Here is a 9,436-nt window from a genome sequence, read left to right as displayed (position 1 = left end):
TGCCCACCCTAGGTGTCCTTATGATGGGCCAACCTCTTCTCTTTCTTTCTCTCATTCATCATGGGTATCTCATTTTAAGCAGCAAGTGAAGTAATTTAACGACTGAGAAGAAAGTTTTTTGTGTGTCATTAGTACAAACACCTCAAAACCTGCAGGAGTTACCATGGGGCACACGTGTTCCTGTGGGTTTAAAGGGAGATTATCCAGGAACCCTCCCCCGCCCCAGTGATACCCTTTCAGTAACCCACAACAAAGCAACAACAGGTGTCAGGTGACCTTTTATTCGGCATTCCATAACATTAATGAGAGCCCCTCTTAATAGGTGTGTGGTGCTCTTGTACAAGCTGGTCACGTAGCACTTATCTGGGGAGTGAGAGAATACAAACCAACCAACCAACCAACCAAGGAATAAGCAAATTAGTGGGCTGTTAGGAAGAAAATAACCCAGGTCCTAGGCCAGGAACAACCTACTTTACACAAGGTGGTCACGGAGAGCCTCTCTGAGGAGGCAATAATGGAGCAGAAACCAGAAGGTTAGAAGGAACCCACCATGTAAGGATCCAGGGAGAGACTCTTCCAGGCAGAGACAACTGTGATCACCAATGTCCTAAGGAGGGAAGAAGCATGTGCAAGGAACGGGAGTAGGCCAGAGTTACTGCCGTGAAGACAAGAGATGAGCAGTTTATTTGGATACGAAAACAGTAGCAGTAGATGAGCACAGAACGGGATGGATACAGGATGTTTTCAGAAGATCGAATCCAGAGGACGTGGTGCTGGGTTGCAGTGGAGACCAAAGGAACACGTCACATGAAGAGGCGTGCTTGGGACATGTTAAGTGTCTGCTCCCTTCTGGTCATCCAGCAAAGACACAGACAAATGTGGATCTCAGGGGACAGGTTGATGCGTGAGGTACGAACGTGGGAGGTCCCGTTGTGTCCGTGCTCTGTGCTGGCACCAAGGATGAAACAACCCACAGAGAGAGTGTAGATGGGAAGGGCCCTGTTAAAAGCCCTGTGGAATAGGGAGTGAGCAATAAACACTGACAAGGAGCACAGTGGCCACTGGGGTTGCGAGAACATCACCCAAAGAGTAAATTTTCAAATAGGCCAAAATACAAATTAGAAGAAAGGGAGGGAGGGACATTTTCAAGAACCAGGCAATTGTTAAGTGTACCAGAGCTATCTGAGAGGTACAGTAGGTTGAGGAGAGGACATCGTCAAAGGGATTCACTGGTGCCCTTGACAGCTGTTTTCATTTGGGGGGCAGGCTGATAGAAGCTGGACTGGAGAAGTTAGCAAAAAAAAAAAAAAAAAAAAAAGTTACAGAACAAGGGAAGACTTGCTGTTTACAGCAAGCGAGATGTGGCAGTGTCTCAGAAAGATATGGGATAAGGGATGGCTTTACGTTTTACTGCCTCTTGTATCATAGATAACAGAATGATGGAGAAATAAATGGATAGGTGATCATTGGAATCATTGCAAAGTCCTACTCCTCCTCCAGAAGATGGGCATGGGATCCAGGTGAAGGGCCTGGCCTCAGGTAGGATAAGGTCCTTTATTCCACAGGGATAGCAGAGATACAGGTGCAGATCAGGTGTTGCTGTGAAGTGGTGAGAGTTCCTGTCTGATAACTGCTCTTTTTTCTTTTCTTCTTCTTCTTCTTCTTCTTTTTAACGTATTACCATTGAACTTCTTGAGAAGCGTGGGTCATGGAGCACTAGAAGGTTACTGCAGATAGAGAAAAGATACAGGTCAGGAGGTTGCAGGATTTCGTCTTTATTAGGGTGTACCAGGAGAGGAGAGAGGAAGGAGCAAAGACCTGTTTTGCGCGGGACAATTTATAGCCCCTTAAGCTGGCCTAATAGAATGTGGCATGACCTAGTGGCCATGGAACCGGGGGTTCCCTAAAGGGCTTAATGCCTAGGCTGTAGACGCAGTAGAGGGAGGGGGCTGGAGAACAGGCCTTTTGGGGGTGATGAGAGAGAGGAATGCTAGACAGCGACTCCAGGGAGGGGAGCGGGGTTCCTGATGTCCAGGGTCCAAGGCAGGTCCACGGGCAGCTGGATATTCGTGTTGGGGAGAACAACCCTGAGGACGGAGAGGACCGGGGGTGGCCGGTTCGTCTTCTAGGGCCTTGATAGGCCTGGAGGCAGCAGGGGAGGGAGGGCTGAGAGGAGGATAGCAACTGTGCCTTGGGACCAACGTTCACAGGCTGGAGTGGGCAGAACAATGACCAGGGGATTCGGACACGCCTCGCCCAAAGGACGGTCTGAGAGTCCGGGGATCGAGGAATAGCAGCCGGATAACAGGGGTTTGGGGCCTTGGACGAGTATGGAAACCGTCTTCAGAGCTGGGCACACAGACTGGCAAGGACCTCACTCAGTCGCCGGAACCAGGCTCAGACCCTCACAATTGGAACGCATCCCGAAGCCCTGCCTTTTCCTCTACCGGGCGCCGGAACTTCCGGACGCGGGCCTTCCTGCTTCTGTTGGCTTAGTTCCGGGGCGGGACCATAGAAGGCTATTGTGCCGAAGACCGTTCGGCCGGGCCACTTCGATTGTACCGCAGCCTTCGCTCCCCCTCAGCAGCATTCCTCTTTGCCACCTCAGCTATGATCTGCAGGGCTCTTTACAGGCGAACAGAGGAAACGATGGATTTTCCTTTGTGATGTGTGTCGTTCCGTTTCTCTGGCCAGTAGGTGGCAGTGTTGCGCACTGTACCAGTTCGGACCACCTCTTCCCCCGCCTTCCGAGTTTGAAAAAACTCAGAGCTGCCTTCTTTTTAAAACAACAACAACAACAACAACAACAACAACAACAACAACAAAACAAAAACAGGACCTTCCTTTTACGCATGCGCGCTTTTGGCTGCCCTGGCTGGAAATAGGTTTTTTCTACGTGTTAGGGACCCAATAAAACATGCAGCCCTGGCATAAAATCTTTCTACCTTTCAACTTGCTTTTCTTAAACTGCTGCCGAGGTTCTTCACCAACTTGGATGTCTGCGTCTCTAAGTCGTCTGCTTTTTGGCTTTTCTCCACACGTAGTGATTACCAGGCGCGGAGGGGAAGCGGTACTGGCGGGGGGGGGGGGGGGTTCTTAATTAAAGAGTACAAAGATACAGGTCGGATGATGAAAATTTTGGAAATGGATGATACTGGCGATAGTTGCACAACAGTGTGAACTTCCTGATGGAACCAATCGATGCTCATTTAAACATGCTTAACATGGTACATTTTATGTGATCGGTTTTAGTACCACAAAAGGGAGAGGACACAGGTGACATAGGATAGAGTTTGTCCTAAATAAGTAGTTACACAAATAGGTGGAAATGAAATGCGGATTTCAAATAAGCCGTGAAAGAACCGGTAGATAACTACTGAAAAGGTACATTGCCCCTCTTGCCTTGCTTGATCTGGGTTGGCCTGCATTCCCTCCTCATTGTCTCATCAGGTCTCCCCCTTGGTACCTATTGCCTCAGTCAGTGTGCTGCTCTGGGCTGGAAGCAGTGCTCCTCTGTATCCACGTGTGCGTGTGTAACAAGCACATTTACTGACAGTCAGGACCCTTTCTCTATGGGTGGCCTCCCACGATACATCCTGTGGTTTAGTTTCTACTCCCTTTTGTGGCTTGGGCTTTTTTCCTCTTGAGTCAGATGGATGAAGCTTCAGTTACCCTGGTAACCATTTTTCTCTTTTTAAATCATCTCAACGTCTCATCACAAAAAGACAAGGAGAGGGAGACAAGTGCTTTCCCATCTATCCTGGACCTTCAGGCAAGCTGACGCCTGAGACTGAGTGACCCAGTGAGGAGCTGCAGAAGAATGTTGCCATGACAACAGAATGGCTCACCCCCTTCCAGCACACAGCCCCTTCTCCCTCCCTCTCACTGCCTGATAGATCTCACTTCAGAATGGGAATGTGCTTTGGCTAGGACTGAAGGGATGGGTGTATCGTAGAGGATGGAAGGAGAGAGGTATAATCCTGAGATGCCTTCAGAAGGAACTGGGGGAGGAACCACAGCCCCCCAAAAAAGCATCCTGCACAACAGTGAGGTCCCAGAAGGCTACGGAAGCAATGAAAGCAGAGTAGCTCTAATGTGTTTGTGATTTTCTCCAGCCCTAAAGGATGCTACAGCATTTTATGCATGGCTCAGGCCCTGGAAAAAGGGGCCTGTGTTGTTAAAGGAGAATGGAGCCTGGCATCACTCGTGGAGGGCATGACAGACTTGAGAAGGACCTGCTCACCTCAGTGACAGCTCTTATGAGTTACTCCGCTGTGTCTGTCTGGTCTGCTCTTCCTTCTGTGCTCTGCTTTGGGGGTCCATTTCTGGGACATGAAACGTTGTCCTAGTTAAAGGAGAGGACAAGGCAAGGATGCCCCATCCTCCTCTAACATGGACTGATTGGAGGGTGGACAGAGCAGGGGCCTGTGGGGATGGTGAGCTGGGATCACAGATTCACCAGTGCTCCTCAGACCACAAGGGCACGGTGGGTAATTGATTCTCTCTGGCTGATGTGATCTTCATGATTATTCACTCTCAGGACTACACAGAAAAGGAGCAAAAACCCCACTGAATTCATTGATGATCTGCTAAGCATCTTTGATATCAATCATGTGACTGGTCTAGCTGAGGAAGTGCTCAGTCGCTCAGATTTCCACCACACCTTCCTTCTTGCCTCCAAGTGGGGAAGGTGTATGTGTGGCTTACAAGTCTCCCCGGGTGGTGCTGGGATGGGGTGTATGAAATCCTTATGTTGCTCACAGTGTCCCGGGTGGTTTCTGAGGGAAGGAGGACTCTTGTGTCCCTGGTCCACCTGGTGAAGTGACCTGCACCACCTTGCATGTGGCTGGTGAAACCTGCTTTTTCCTCTCTCCTCTTGGCCAGTACCTGCTGCTTCCTGGCTGACCCAGCCTCAGCTCACCTGTGTTGGCATGTGGAGACCTCTTGGATTCTTGGTCTCAACGTCCATCACTTCTGTGGGAAGGGCTGTTGCTCCACAGCCTCAGCTGCAGGGTCACCTAGTCTGCTGCATGCTTAGTCCTCCTTCATTAACCCCTGATGGGGAGTCACTCACTTTCCACATTTCCTTACCTGGGGATGCAGCCTCTGGGAGGTCACAGCACAGCAGGAGCCAAGATCAGCTCCAGAAAGCTAAGTTCCTAAACTTCAGCCATCCCTCTGCCCAAAGAGACTGCTGGGTCAGCCTGCAAAGTGAACTCCTCTGAGTCCCAAACGCAAATCGGTGCAAAATCCTTTCCTCCACTTGTCTGATACATCTCACTTGTCCCCTCCCATTCAGGGGAGTCTGACCTGAGAGCCTTACCTCCATCGGCCACCTCTTTGTGTCATGTACTCCTCCAATACTGGGAGACAACATTCATCTTTGCTTGACCTTCATGCTGACAAGACTCGTATATAGTATATCCAGATCCCAAAGGGAAAGCTTTAGGATTTGCTTTTTTTGTTTCTTATTTTTATTAAGCAAAAAGGGATTGGCTAGCTGAGAAAGAAACATAAAAGAGAGGATTACCAATCATGAACCCTTGTGCCATCGTCAGCAGGGACGATCCATAAAAATAAACTCAGAGTTCGAAGACAGACACCATGTTTTAAAAGGTTCCTAGGAGATGCTTGTCAGCAATTGTAACGTCAGTACCCAGAGAGCTTCAATCCTAAGTCTTCTGCTCCCACCAGTGCCTGGTAACTATTAAGGATACTCAGGCAGCAGAGATGAACTTACCCAAAGCCTGTGATGTCTTCCAGGAGTTCTGGGGCAAACCCGGGTGTGTCTTCCTAGGTGACCAGTCCAGGAGTATCTTGGAGGTTTGGCAACCTTTTTTCCAGTCTCCTATTTACCACATAATCAATTAAAAGAGCAGCACTTGGGGCGCCTAGGCGGCTCAGTTAGTTAAGCTTCTTACTTGGGCTGAGGTCATGATCTCAGGTTTGTGTGTTTGAGTCCTGCATGGGGCTTTAGGGCTCTGTGCTGACAGCTCAGAACCTGGAGACTGCTTCGGAATCCTTTTCTCCCTCTCTCTGGTCCTCCCCTGCTGGCGCTCTATCTCTGTCTCTCAAAAATAAATAAACATTTTTTTTTTTTAAAGCACTTGAGATTGGCTCAATACGTTAATCTTTCAAAAACAAAACTTTTCTCATTACGTGGGGATGAGGGGAGCACAATCTACACTGAAGTAACCCTGTGGCCCTCAAACTGGTGGCTCTCAAAAGGGCTGACAGCTGTGGCTGTACAGGCATTCCAGGGAGGGAGCTGGAGAACAGGGCGTCCTGTTTGTGGTGATGAGAGAGGAGAATGCTAGATAGTCACACCAGCGAGGGGAGCAGGGTCTCCAGAAGTCCAGGGCACAGGGGAGGTCCGAGGACAGCGGGATGCCCGGGTTGGGAAGAACTACACTAAAGACGGAGATGACCCGGGTGGCCGGTTTGTCTCCTGGAGGCTGACAGGACTACAGCAACTGTGCCACGGGAAGAACGTGTACGCAGGCCGGAGTGGGCAGAACAATGACCAGGGAATCCGGACTCGGTTGCCCAAGGGACAGTCGGAGCTCCCGGGAATCGACGAATAGCACCCGCATAACAGGTGTTCGGGGCTTTGGACCAGTATGGAAGGAGTCCTCAGTGATGAGCACACAGACTGCTGGATACCTCACTCAGCCGCCGCAATCCTGCTCAAACCCTACAAATGGAAGGAACCCCTGAGACCGGCCTTTCTCCTACCGGACTCCGGAATTTCCGGAGGCGGGACTTCCTGCTTCTGTTGACTTAATTCCGGGGCGGAACCACGGAAAGCTACTGTGCCAAAGACGGTTAGGCCTAGCCACATCGACCGTGCTACAGCTTTCTCTGCCCCTCAGCTGCATTCCTCCTCGTTCCCTCAGCTCCGATCTGCAGGGCTCTTTACAGTCGAACAGCGGAAAAGATCGATTTTCCTTCGCCATGTGTGTCAGTCTGTTTCTCTAACCAGTAGGTGGCAGTGTTGCGCACTGTACCCGTTAGTACTACCTCCACCCCCGCCCTTCGAGTTTGAAAAAACTCGGAATGATTTTCTTGGGGGGGGGGGGGGTGGAAAAAAAAAAAAGGACCTTTCTTTCACGCATGCGCGCGTTTGGCTACCCTTGCTAAAATTGCTTCTTTCTTCGTGTTAGGGACCCACCGAAAATGCGCAGCACTGGGATATCTTTCTACCTTTCAAGTTGCCTTTCTTAAATTGCTGCCTAGGTTCCTCGCCAACTTGGATTTCTGCGACTCTAAGTCGTCTGGCTTTTGGCTCATTTCTCCCCCCCCCCCCCCCCCAGCCCCCTCCTCCCACGTAGTGATTACAGGGACCGAGGGGAAGCGGTACTGGGGGTTTTTATTTAAAGGGTGCAAAAATATAGGTCGGGTGATGAAAACTCTGAAGATGGATGATACTGGCGATATCAAAGTTACACAACAGCGTGAACTTCCTGGTGGAAACGATCGATGTTGATTTAAACATGCTTAACATGGTAAATTTTGTGACGGATATTTTGCCACCACAAGCGAGAAAAAACATCTTTCAGGTGAAGGTGATAATCATAGACTTTGGTCTCAATAAGTAGTTGCACAAATGGGTGGAAATGAAATGCAGATTTCAAATAAGCCGTGAAAGAACCTGTAGATAACTACTGAAAAGGTACATTACCCCTCTTGTCTTGCTTGATCTGGGTCGGCCTGCATTCCCTCCTCATTGTCTCATCCCCTGTAGGTACCTTTTGTCTCAGTCACTGTGCTGCACTGGGCTGGAAGCAGTGCTCCTCTGTATCCACATGTGCACATGTCGGTGCACAGGACACTTGGAACAAGCACATTTATTGGAGTCAGGACCCGGTGTCTGTGGGCAGCCTCAGACAATACATCCTATGGTTTCGTTTCTACTGCTTTTTCTGGTTTGGGTTTTTTTCCTTCAGATTGATGAAGCTTCAGTTACCCTGGTTACCAGTTTTGGTTTTTGTTAATCTCAATGTCTGATCACAGAAAGAGAGGGGGATGGAGACAAGTGCTTTCTCATCTGACCGGACCTTCAGAGGGGCTGATGCCTGAGGTTGAGCAGAAGAATGTTGCCAAGACAACAGAATCCCTCACTCCCTTCCAGCACACAGGCCCTTCTCCCTCCCTCTCCCAGCCTGCTAGATCTCCTACGAGAATGGAAATGTGCTTGGGCTAGATGGGAAGAGATAGATGTACAGTAGAGGATTCAAAGAGAGAGGTGTAAACTTGGGATGCCCTCAGAAGGGACTGGGGGAGGAACCAAAGCCCCAAAGAAACCATCCTAGAAAGCACTGAGATCCCAGGAGGCTATGAAAGCTATGAAAGCAGAGTGGCTCCAATGTGTTTTTATGATTTTCTCCAGCTCTACAGGAGGCTACACCATTTTCTGAGGACAAGCTCTACCGCTCAGGCCCTGGACAACAGGGCCTGTGTTGTTAAAGGAGACTGGAACCTGGCATTGCTCGTGGAGAGGACAATGACAGAGTCGAGTCGGACCTGCTCAGCTCAGTGACAGCTCTCATGAGTTACTCCGCTCTGTGTGTCTGTCTGGTCTGCACTTCCTTCTGTGCCCCACTGTTGGGATCCATTTATGGACATGAAACGTTGTCCTAGTTAAGTGAGATGAAAAGGCAAGGATGCCCCATTCTCCCCTAACATGGACTGATTGGAGGGTGGACAGAGCAGGACCTGTGGGGATGGTGAGCTGGGAATCACAGATTCACTAGTGCTTCTTGGACCACAAGGGCACTGTGGTTAATTTATTCTCTCTAGCTGATGTGATCTTTATCGTGACTGTCCTCTCTTAGGACTGCATAGAAAAGGAACAAAAAGCACACAGATATCATTGCTGAGCTGGTAAGCGTGTTCGATATCAATCATGTGACTGGTCTAGTTGAGGATGCCCACTCACTCAGATTTCGACCAAACCTCCCTACTTGCCTCCAAGGTGGGGAAGGTGTATTGTGGTTTACAAGTCTCCTGGGTGATGTTGGAAGGGGGGTTTGTGAAATTCTTAAGTTGCTCACAGTGTTCTGGGTGGTTTCTAGGGAAGGAGGATTCTCGTCTCCCTGGTCCACCTGGTGAAGTTACCTGCACCATGTGTGCATTTCACTAGTGAAACTTACATGTCCCTGTCTTCCTTTTCATGGGCACAGGATGCCCCCTGGCTCACTTAGCCTCAGCTCACCTGTGCTGGCATCTGTAGACCTCTCGGATTCTTGGTCTCAACCTCCATCACCACCCTTGACCCTTGGGCCTTTGCTTCACAGCCTCAGCTGCAGGGTCTAGTCCTTTGCCTATTTAGACCTCATTCATGGACCCTTTCATGTGGCCTCAGTCACTTTCCACATTTCCTCTACTGGGAATGCAGCCCCTGAGGTGAGACAGCACAGCGGGAGCCAGGATCAGC

At 49.8% G+C, this 9,436-nt stretch overlaps 1 long non-coding RNA gene across 3 annotated transcripts; it reads right to left on the bottom strand.

Annotated features, from left to right (window-relative positions):
* Nucleotides 1-265: 265 nt before the first annotated feature.
* Nucleotides 266-5,529, bottom strand: LOC122476978. 3 transcript variants are annotated; one of them, XR_006295637.1, is made up of 3 exons: nucleotides 4,244-5,529; nucleotides 2,946-3,095; nucleotides 266-2,776 (listed from the first exon to the last, which is right to left on the bottom strand). It is a non-coding gene; the product is annotated as an uncharacterized LOC122476978 (long non-coding RNA). The 3 variants fall into 3 exon arrangements; XR_006295636.1 differs by lacking the exon at nucleotides 4,244-5,529 and adding an exon at nucleotides 3,467-3,898; XR_006295635.1 differs by lacking the exon at nucleotides 4,244-5,529 and having other exon boundaries at nucleotides 2,946-3,900.
* Nucleotides 5,530-9,436: the final 3,907 nt, after the last annotated feature.

The sequence above is a fragment of the Prionailurus bengalensis genome, chromosome X (assembly GCF_016509475.1).
Source record: "Prionailurus bengalensis isolate Pbe53 chromosome X, Fcat_Pben_1.1_paternal_pri, whole genome shotgun sequence".
Classification (NCBI taxonomy): Eukaryota; Metazoa; Chordata; class Mammalia; order Carnivora; family Felidae; genus Prionailurus; species Prionailurus bengalensis.
The sequence above is the reverse complement of the archived record's forward strand: the minus strand, read 5'-3'. Positions and strand labels throughout refer to the sequence as shown.